Source organism: Oncorhynchus kisutch, unplaced genomic scaffold, assembly GCF_002021735.2.
Source record: "Oncorhynchus kisutch isolate 150728-3 unplaced genomic scaffold, Okis_V2 scaffold2357, whole genome shotgun sequence".
Taxonomy (NCBI): domain Eukaryota; kingdom Metazoa; phylum Chordata; class Actinopteri; order Salmoniformes; family Salmonidae; genus Oncorhynchus; species Oncorhynchus kisutch.
The window spans coordinates 1-11,590 of record NW_022264302.1 but is presented as its reverse complement, the minus strand read 5'-3'; the positions used below and the strand labels follow the sequence as shown (position 1 = coordinate 11,590).

The following is an 11,590-nucleotide window of genomic DNA, read 5'->3' as shown; positions in this document are numbered from 1 at the left end:
ACTACTTTGACAATATCTGCTCCTGCACAATGCCAACAGCCTGGGAGGACGGGACACTACCTCCCTGTAACTCTTTGGAAGTCAAATCTCGTAAACCCAAATATTTCTCTGCAGCTGCCACCACAACATCTATTTTCTGTGTTTTACATTCCATTTCTGTGATACAGCTGATAACCATTGCTATGAACGCTAGTGTTTACTTATTCAATCTCTCCCTATCCCAGTCTGCTGTCCCTACTGCTTCAAGATGTCCCCCATTGTTCCTGTACCCAAGAAAGCAAAGGTAACTGAACTAAATGACTATCGCCCAGCAGCACTCACTTCTGTCATCATGAAGTACTTTGAGAAGCAAGTTAAGGATCATATCACCTCTACCTTATCTGACACCGTAGACCCTCTTCAATTTGCATACCGCCCCAATAGATCAACAGACGATGCAATTGCCATCGCACTGCACACTGCCCTATCCCATCTGGACAAGAGGAATATCTATGTAAGAATGCTGTTCATTGACTATAGCTCAGCCTTCAACACCATAGTACCCTCCAAGCTCATCATTCAGCGTGAGGCCCTGGATCTGAACCCTGCCCTGTGCAACTAGGTCCTGGACTTCCTGACAGGCTGCCCCCAGTTGGTAAAGATAGGAAACAACACCTCCACTTCACTGAAGTGCAACACAGGGGCCCCACAAGGGTGCATGCTCAGCCCCTCCTGTACTCCCTGTTCACCCATGACTGCGTGGCAAAGCAGGCCTCCAACTCAACCAAGTTTGCAGACGACAGAACAGTAGTAGGCCTGATTACCAACAATGACGAGACAGCCTACAGGGAGGAGGTGAGGGCCCTGGTGGAGTGGTGCCAGGAAAATAACCTCTACCTCAACGTCAACAAAATGAAGGAGCTGCTCGTGGACTTCGGGAAACAGCAGAGGGAGCCCACCCCTATCCACATCGACGGGACCTCAGTGGAGAAAGTGAAAAGCTTCAAGTTCCTCGGCGGACACATCACTGACAAACTGAAATGGTCCACCAACACACACAGTGTGGTGAAGGCGGCGCAACGGCGTCTCTTCAACCTCAGGAGGCTGAAGAAATGTGTCTTGGCCCCTAAGACCTTCACAAACCTTTACAGATGCACAATTGAGGGCATGTCAGGCTGTATCCTCCGCTGTCTTCAACCAGGATCTCAGCGATCACTGCCTCATTGCCTGTATCCGCTACGGAGACGCAGTCAAACGACCACCCCTCATCACTGTCAAACGCTCCCTAAAACACTTCTGTGAGCAGGCCTTTCTAATCGACCTGGCCCGGGTATCCTGGAAGGACATTGACCTCATCCCGTCAGTTGAGGATGCCTGGTCATTCTTTAAAAGTAACTTCCTCACCATTTTAGATAAGCATGCTCCGTTCAAAAAATGCAGAACTAAGAACAGATACAGCCCTTGGTTCACCCCAGACCTGACTGCCTTCGACCAGCACAAAAACATCCTGTGGCGGACTGCAATAGCATCGAATAGTCCCCGTGATATGCAACTGTTCAGGGAAGTCCGGAACCAATACACGCAGTCAGTCAGGAAAGCTAAGGCCAGCTTCTTCAGGCAGAAGTTTGCATCCTGTAGCTCCAACTCCAAAAAGTTCTGGGACACTGTGAAGTCCATGGAGAACAAGAGCACCTCCTCCCAGCTGCCCACTGCACTGAGGCTAGGTAACACGGTCACCACTGATAAATCCATGATTATCGAAAACTTCAATAAGCATTTCTCAACGGCTGGCCATGCCTTCCGCGTGGCTACTTCAACCTCGGCCAACAGCTCCGCCCCCCCCCCCCCCCCCCCCCCCCCGCAGCTCCTCGCCCAAGCCTCTCCAGGTTCTCCTTTACCCAAATCCAGATAGCAGATGTTCTGAAAGAGCTGCAAAACCTGGACCCGTACAAATCAGCTGGGCTTGACAATCTGGACCCTCTATTTCTGAAACTATCTGCCACCATTGTCGCAACCCCTATTACCAGCCTGTTCAACCTCTCTTTCATATCGTCTGAGATCCCCAAGGATTGGAAAGCTGCCGCAGTCATCCCCCTCTTCAAAGGGGGAGACACCCTGGACCCAAACTGTTACAGACCTATATCCATCCTGCCCTGCCTATCTAAGGTCTTCGAAAGCCAAGTCAACAAACAGGTCACCGACCATCTCGAATCCCACCGTACCTTCTCCGCTGTGCAATCTGGTTTCTGAGCCGGTCACGGGTGCACCTCAGCCACACTCAAGGTACTAAACGATATCATAACCGCCATCGATAAAAGACAGTACTGTGCCGCCGTCTTCATCGACCTTGCCAAGGCTTTTGACTCTGTCAATCACCATATTCTTATCGGCAGACTCAGTATCCTCGGTTTTTCGGATGACTGCCTTGCCTGGTTCACCAATTACTTTGCAGACAGAGTTCAGTGTGTCAAATCGGGCATGCTGTCCGGTCCTCTGGCAGTCTCTATGGGGGTGCCACAGGGTTCAATTCTCGGGCCGACTCTTTTCTCTGTGTATATCAATGATGTTGCTCTTGCTGCGGGCGATTCCCTGATCCACCTCTACGCAGACGACACCATTCTATATACTTTCGGCCCATCTTTGGACACTGTGCTATCTAACCTCCAAACAAGCTTCAATGCCATACAACACTCCTTCCGTGGCCTCCAACTGCTCTTAAACGCTAGTAAAACCAAATGCATGCTTTTCAACCGGTCGCTGCCTGCACCCGCATGCCCGACTAGCATCACCACCCTGGATGGTTCCGACCTAGAATATGTGGACGTCTATAAGTACCTAGGTGTCTGGCTAGACTGCAAACTCTCCTTCCAGACTCATATCAAACATCTCCAATCGAAAATCAAATCAAGAGTCGGCTTTCTATTCCGCAACAAAGCCTCCTTCACTCACGCCGCCAAGCTTACCCTAGTAAAACTGACTATCCTACCGATCCTCGACTTCGGCGATGTCATCTACAAAATGGCTTCCAACACTCTACTCAGCAAACTGGATGCAGTCTATCACAGTGCCATCCGTTTTGTCACTAAAGCACCTTATACCACCCACCACTGCGACTTGTATGCTCTAGTCGGCTGGCCCTCACTACATATTCGGCGCCAGACCCACTGGCTCCAGGTCATCTACAAGTCCATGCTAGGTAAAGCTCCGCCTTATCTCAGCTCACTGGTCACGATGGCAACACCCATCCGTAGCACGCACTCCAGCAGGTGTATCTCACTGATCATCCCTAAAGCCAACACCTCATTTGGCCGCCTTTCGTTCCAGTACTCTGCTGCCTGTGACTGGAACGAATTGCAAAAATCGCTGAAGTTGGAGACTTTTATCTCCCTCACCAACTTCAAACATCAGCTATCTGAGCAGCTAACCAATCGCTGCAGCTGTACATAGTCTATTGGTAAATAGCCCACCCTTTTTCACCTACCTCATCCCCATACTGTTTTTATTTATTTACTTTTCTGCTCTTTTGCACACCAATATCTCTACCTGTACATGACCATCTGATCATTCATCACTCCAGTGTTAATCTGCAAAATTTTAATTATTTGCCTACCTCCTCATGCCTTTTGCACACATTGTATATAGACTCCCCCTTTGTTTTCTACTGTGTTATTGACTTGTTAATTGTTTACTCCATGTGTAACTCTTTGTTGTCTGCTCACACTGCTATGCTTTATCTTGGCCAGGTCGCAGTTGCAAATGAGAACTTGTTCTCAACTAGCCTACCTGGTTAAATAAAGGTGAAATATATATATATTTTTTTTAAATCACAGCCTGGTACAGCAAATGCACTGCCCGCAACCGCAGGGCTCTCCAGAGGGTGGTGCTGTTTGGCCAACGCATCACCGGGGGCACACTGCCTGCCCTCCAGGACACCTACAGTACCGGATGTCACAGGAAGGCCAAAAAGATCATCAAGGACATCAACTACCCGAGCCACGGCCTGTTCACCCCGCTACAATCCAGAAGGTGAGGTCAGTATAGGTGCATCAGAGCTGGGTCCGAGAGACTGTAAAACAGCTCCTATCTCAAGACCATCAGACTGTTAAATAGCCATCACTAGTCGGCTACCACCCGGTTACTCAGCCCTGCTGCTCTATATACATTGACATGGAATCACTGGTCACTTTAATAATGTTTACATACTGCTTTACGCATCTCATATGTATATAGTGTATTCTATTCTACTGTATTTTAGTCTATGTATTACTCATCTCATATGTAAATACTGTATTCTATTCTACTGTATTTTAGTCTATGCTTTACGCATCTCATATGTATATACTGTATTATATTGTACTGTATTTTAGTCAATGCCACTCCGACATTGCTTACCCTAATATTTATATATTTCTTAATTCCATTCTTTTACTTTTAGATTTTGTGAATCGTTAGATACTACTGCACTGTTGGAGCTAGGAACACAAGCATTTTGCTACACCCACAATAACATCTGCTAAATATGTGTATGCGACCAATAACATTTGATTTGACTAACCTTACTGAAGCAAAAATCACTTGTTGGCCTATCTGCTATTTGCTGGCACAAATCTACTACTCACTCCGATCCGCTCAGGATCCCTCCACCTTGACCCATCCTCCTCTACTTTCTTCACCGCCTCAGCATATGACACTTTCTGGACAAATCGGACTCCAGCCACTTCAACCTGCCTCTCTCACACCTGACACTTCCGATCACCGGCAACTTTGGTACCCCTACAGTTGACACACACCACTTTATCCACCGAAACTACACAATCCTCTGTCCCATGCCTTCCTGCACACTTGCCACATCTTGCAATCTCCCTCCTACACACTGCTGCAACATGACCATAAACGTTAACCCGGAAACAGAGCAGTGGATTTGGCACACAAGCTCTAACAGGATAACGGATGTATCCTAACATGACTTTGTCTGGTAGAGACTGACTCAAAACTCAGAAGAACTGACAGTGACTCCTGTTTCACCACGTTAGAGAGAGGGAGGGAGGGAGGGGTGTCAGTCTAGAGAGAGGGAGAGGGAGGGAGGGAGGGGTGTCAGTCTAGAGAGAGGGAGAGGGAGGGAGGGGTGTCAGTCTAGAGAGAGAGGGAGGGAGGGGTGTCAGTCTAGGGATTGAGGGAGGGGTGTCAGTCTAGAGAGAGAGGGAGAGACAGAGCGAGGGGTGACGCACCAAACGGCAGGCGGAACACACACCAGGAATCTTCAACTTCAATTGCTCCACCTCCACACATAACGCTACCCCATAAAAATCACTCCATTCAATGGTGTCCTGTTCCTAAGAGCAAGGCAAGAAACAGATCTTGACCCAAGTTGCGCCCACTCCCTTGAAAGTTGTGGTTCAGGTAGGCTATGTACCAATTTCAGGTTCAGGTAGGCTATGTACCAAGGTTGGTGACACCCCTCCCTCACTCCCTAGACTGACACTCCTCCCTCTCTCTCTAGACTGACACCCCTCCCTCTCTCTCTAGACTGACACCCCTCCCGCTCTCTCTAGACTGACACCCTTAGCCTCTCTCCCTCTCTCTCTAGACTGACACTCCTCCCTCTCTCTAGACTGACACTCCTCCCTCTCTCGACTGACACCCCTCCCTCCCTCCCTCTCTCTAGACTGACACCCCTCCCTCCCTCCCTCTCTAGACTGACACCCCTTCCTCCCCCTCTCTCTCTCTAGACTGACACCCCTCGCTCTGTCTCTCCCTCTCTCTCTAGACTGACACCCCTCCCTCCCTCCCTCTCTAGACTGACACCCCTCCCTCCCTCCCTCCCTCTAGACTGACACACCTCCCTCCCTCCCTCTCTCTAGACTGACACCCCTCCCTCCCTCCCTCTCTCTAGACTGACACCCCTCCCTCCCTCTCTAGACTGACACCCCTCCCTCCCTCCCTCCCTCTCTAGACTGACACCCCTCCCTCCCTCTCCCTCTAGACTGACACACCTCCCTCACTCTCTAGACTGACACCCCTCCCTCCCTCTCTAGACTGACACAAGTCCTTTCCCATTATTGATGTGTGTTCTATTAACGATCTGTGTTGATTGTTGTGTGTGTTTTAGTGTTATCTTGTCCATAAACTGCTTAGTGTAAGGAAACCAGTATGTCATTTTGTTTTTAGGGGGAACTAACTTTTTTTTAAACTACAACTTTGTTGATTGTAATTGTGTGTTATCATCATCTGATGGCTCATATAAATGGTTACTAATGTCTTTTCCACAGCAGTACAAGTGAAAAAGAAAAAAAATCTGTACAAATGTTTCATTGATATCGACTGTATGCAGATATGACCTGTATTTACTGTCTGATGTTCCCGTTCATACAGGAGACGTGACTATTGTGGATCCCCTGGGGAGCCTCAACAACATCATGAAGCTGACTAGGCAGAGAAGAGTCTCTCGATTCCCACGAGGACCAGTATGAAATATGGTGAAAAATGTATGCGCTCACTACTAAGTCACTTTGGATAAGAGCGTCTGCTAAATGACTTAAGTGTAGATTGTAAGCCTGACCTCTGCTCTGTCTGTGGGGAAATGCTTTGCTCAATCAACCCATCTTAAAGTACACCAGCGCATACAAGAGAGAAGACATAAGGTTGCCATAGACACAATTAAAAAAACACGTGAATTTTGTAATGATTTGGGGGTGAAGGGGGCCCACTAGGTACTTACACATCCATAAATCACTCACAGTCCTCGTCTTATTTAATGTAAGCCGGCTGAAATGTATACATATACACAATGTCAGTCCGGAGTTCACGCCAGTCAAACTCAATCAAGCCCAGATAAAGTATTTGAAATGATTTCAGTCACAATGTACACAATGTTAATTAATAATGTAATACTAAGTATGTTTAAACAATGTAAAATACAAATAAAAGCTTGTTCATCACAGAATGGCTATCAGTAATTATGAGCTGTCTTTTGCCATGTGATTTCATTCTTTAATTGTGTCTTCATGTATGTGTGTATGTGCAGACATGCATGTTTGTGTGTGTAGTTGCGTGTACATGCAGGTGTGGTGCAATGCATACATATGTGTGCGTGTTCTCTGATATATACAGGGAACTGCCAAAAGAGAAGGAAACACTACATTTGGCAAGTAGGTGCTTCCGCAGGTGTGCTTTTCTGAGTTAATTAACACCATATAAAAATGACCATTATTTTGGCTACAAGAGTTCTCTTTGACTTTGATAGAGGGGTCTCCAAGGAGCACGGGGGGGGGGGGGGGTTAAAGTGTGTGTGTCAGTCAACAGATCACAACAGAATTTAACACTTATGGGAGATTCTGGAGTGGCGCCTGAGAGAGGGGTTTTCCCACAAACATCAACAAAACACAAATGATGTCATTTCTCGTGGAAGAACGGTGTCGCGTCCCTCCAATAGAATTCCAGACATTTGTAGAATCTGTGCCAAGGAGCAGTGAAGATGTTCTGGTGGCCACAAAGCCTCGTGTTGGTGCTTCCTCTATTATACCTGTATATGTACTACTACTGTTCTCTACAATGTATATAACAACATATTTATACAAACATATAGAGCTGACTGTAGCCTAGGGCTTTAACATGCCCTAGACCGAGGATGTAGCCTAGGGCTTTAACATGCCCTAGACCGAGGCTGTAGCCTAGGGCTTTAACATGCCCTAGACCGAGGATGTAGCCTAGGGCTTTAACATGCCCTAGACCGAGGCTGTAGCCTAGGGCTTTAACATGCCCTAGACCGAGGCTGTAGCCTAGGGCTTTAACATGCCCTAGACCGAGGCTGTAGCCTAGGGCTTTAACATGTCCTAGACCGAGGCTGTAGCCTAGGGCTTTAACATGCCCTAGACCGAGGCTGTAGCCTAGGGCTTTAACATGCCCTAGACCGAGGCTGTAGCCTAGGGCTTTAACATGCCCTAGACCGAGGCTGTAGCCTAGGGCTTTAACATGCCCTAGACCGAGGCTGTAGCCTAGGGCTTTAACATGCCCTAGACCGAGGCTGTAGCCTAGGGCTTTAACATGCCCTAGACCGAGGCTGTAGCCTAGGGCTTTAACATGCCCTAGACCGAGGCTGTAGCCTAGGGCTTTAACATGCCCTAGACCGAGGCTGTAGCCTAGGGCTTTAACATGCCCTAGACCGAGGCTGTAGCCTAGGGCTTTAACATGCCCTAGACCGAGGCTACACAGGTTACCTACAACATCATTTCACTTGTGACCTATAAAAACACATTTCAGATAAGACATGTCTTTTCATTTAATTACGCCTTTAAAACTTCACATTTATTCCTGGTTAGTTTCATTGATAAAGATTTATGTCTCGCAATAAAAATGAATTTATCTCAAATGCTCACATGAGATCTGCACGAAGATTTAAGTTACCATGGAAACATATTTAGTCCTAAATATTCTGAAATAACTTAACCATAATTGGTAAAGGGATATCAGGACTTGAAATTGGCACGGTGGAATTGACTCCTGCTTTACTGTGACTGGGAGCATTGGGGTGTTCCAGAGACCAGGATCCTTAACTTATCTCTTCTCTCTTAAATCAGGGGTTTATTTTGAAACCTAAACATGAATATGTGTTGCTGGTTTCAAGTTAATGACTCCATGCCAATTTCAAGTCTAAATTTGTCCCAAAAAATTATACTTAAGAATATTTAGGACAGTACCTCAATGAATCTGCCATCTGGAACAGCCCCCAGGGAAGGGGTGAGTGTAGGGTGAAGTTGCTCCTAGATGCTGATCTTGTAGCATTTTCGCCAATAATGGTTAATAATAGGATTTGGGGAGGAGAACCTGATCCTACACCTGTCTGGTGTGTATGTATAAAACACAACACTGTGATTTCAGACAATTTAAAGCCACAAATCCTTGTTTTGTGATTCAGTCCAATGCGGAGGAAACATAACCACTCTCAAAAACCGTAGTAACCACTCTCAAAAACCATAGTAACCACTCTCAAAACTCACAGTAACCATTCTCAAAAACCACAGTAACCACTCTCAAAACTCACAGTAACCACTCTCAAAACTCACAGTAACCACTCTCAAAACTCACAGTAACCACTCTCAAAACTCACAGTAACCACTCTCAAAACTCACAGTAACCACTCTCAAAACTCACAGTAACCACTCTCAAAACTCACAGTAACCACTCTCAAAACTCACAGTAACCACTCTCAAAACTCACAGTAACCACTCTCAAAACTCACAGTAACCACTCTCAAAACTCACAGTAACCACTCTCAAAACTCACAGTACCACTCTCAAAACTCACAGTAACCACTCTCAAACTCACAGTAACCACTCTCAAACTCACAGTAACCACTCTCAAAACTCACAGTAACCACTCTCAAAACTCACAGTAACCACTCTCAAAACTCACAGTAACCACTCTCAAAACTCACAGTAACCACTCTCAAAACTCACAGTAACCACTCTCAAACTCACAGTAACCACTCTCAAAACTCACAGTAACCACTCTCAAAACTCACAGTAACCACTCTCTGCTCCCAATTCCTCTGGGTGGAAAGGAAATGAGGGATAACTAGCCAGTTGCACCACTAAATGCCTTCAAGCCCTCTGAATCACAGAGGTGCGGCGGGCTGCCTTAATCCACGTCATATGTGCCCAGGGAGCAGTTGTTGTTGGGTACTAACTGGCTAGCTCAAGGGCAGAACAGCTAATTTTTTTCCTAACCTTTGCCGACTCAGGGATTCAAACCAGCGATCTTTCTGTTACCGGTCAAACGCACTTAACCGCTAGGCTACCTGTCGCCTCTGGGTTTGTCTGCGTGTGTGAGTGTTTGTGTCTCTCTCTCTCTGGGGGTTAGATTGTAAGTAAAACAACAAATTGATGTATTCTGTAGGTTAAACAAAGTTCTCTATTCATAGACAGAGCTGGAATCGTTCTGAGGACATTCAGCACAGAGTACATCACCTGCAGGATGTCAATGTCTTTTCTTATGTTTCAACATGGCTACTAAATAGGTGAATGTCTTCCTGCATATATCACAGCTGTAAGGCTTCTCTCCAGTGTGAGTGCGCTTGTGTACAGCCAGTGCGTCGGTTCGGGAAAACCTCTTCCCGCACTGATCACAGGCGTGAGGCTTCTCTCCAGTATGAGTTCTCTTGTGTGCAGCCAGGTTTTGTGACCGACTAAAGCTCTTCCCACAGACAAAGCATGGGTAAGGTTTCTCCCCGGTGTGGGTTCGCTGGTGAATCACCAAAGAATTGTACTGAGAAAATCTCTTTCCACATTGATCACAGACGTAAGGCAGCTCGCCGGTGTGCACACGCTGGTGTGTTGTTAAACCTTGGCGGAATATGAAGCTCCTGCCACAGTCGGTGCAGTGGTACGGTTTCACTCCTTGGTGTATCTTCATGTGCGTTTTAAAGTTGCTTGGATGGTTGAAGGTCTTCCCGCACAGGTCGCAGACAATGGACTTCTCTTTACTGTGCCTTTTCTGGTGTTTCTTCAGATAAATCGGATGAGAGAAACAATGCCCACACTCAGAGCAGCGATAAGTTCTCTCTCCCCGGTCATGGGTCAGCTGGTGAAATTTAAGATTACCTTTTGTAGTAAAACACGCTCCACATTTAGAGCAGTGGAAGGGCCTTTCGTCAGAGGGCTTGTGTTTATGTTTGTGTGCTTTCAGTAACTGGCGTGAATGAACCGCATTCCGCAGACGGAACATTGGAATGGTTTTTCTTCAGTATGCATTCTCATATGGAAATTAAAGGACGCCGAAATACAAAACTTCTTCTCGCAGTAGGAGCATTGGTAAGGCCTTTCTGCAGCAGGCATGTGTGTTTGCTCGTGGGCTTTCAGAGTGGACTTCTGAGCAAAACTTTTCTTGCACTTGGAGCATTGGAATGGTTTCTCTCCTGTGTGTTTTCTTTGATGGTTTTTGAAGGTTGATAAAAAACTGTAGCTCTTCCCGCAGTCAGAGCAGTGGTAAGACCTTTCTGCGGGAGGCTCATGTACCGTTTTCTCATGTATTTTTCGATAGTGGTTGTTTGCAAAACCTTTCCCACACTTGGAGCATTGGAATAGTTTATTTTCGGTGTGGGTGCTTTGATGGATTTTCAAGCTTGATAAAACACTGAAACTCTTTCCGCAGTCAGAGCAGTGGTGAGGTTTCTTCCCAGTGTGCATCTGCTGGTGAATCTTAAGAGTCATTTTTTGACTGAAAGTATCCCCACACTGTGAGCAGCGGTAAGGTTTCTCTCTTGTATGGATTCTTCTGTGCATTTTGAGTGTTGCTGGACAGCCGAATGTCTTCCCACACTCAGAGCAGCAGTGATGTGGTTCTTCCCTGTATGTCTCTGCGGTTGTTTATTGAGGTGTTTTGATGTGGGGAGACTCCAGTCTGTGTTGTCAGCATGAGGTTGTTGTTGAGGCTCCCAGAAGATCCATGGTTTCCACGTCTCTCTCCTGTGTGAAAGAGACGAACAGTGAATACAGTTTGTCCAACAGAAGAAAGTGACATCATACTGAGGTATTACAGTCCCTTCCAAAAGTATTCACACCCCTTGATTTTTTTCCACGTTGGTTGTGTTACAGCCTGAATTTGCACACATATT

The 11,590-nt window shown here is 46.6% G+C and overlaps 1 long non-coding RNA gene across 1 annotated transcript; it reads left to right on the top strand.

The window, feature by feature from the left end:
- The first annotated feature begins 3,809 nt into the window (after positions 1 to 3,809).
- Positions 3,810 to 6,576, top strand: LOC116369984 (uncharacterized). Its single transcript, XR_004208689.1, has 2 exons — positions 3,810 to 4,005; positions 6,352 to 6,576. It is a non-coding gene; the product is annotated as an uncharacterized LOC116369984 (long non-coding RNA).
- Positions 6,577 to 11,590: the final 5,014 nt, after the last annotated feature.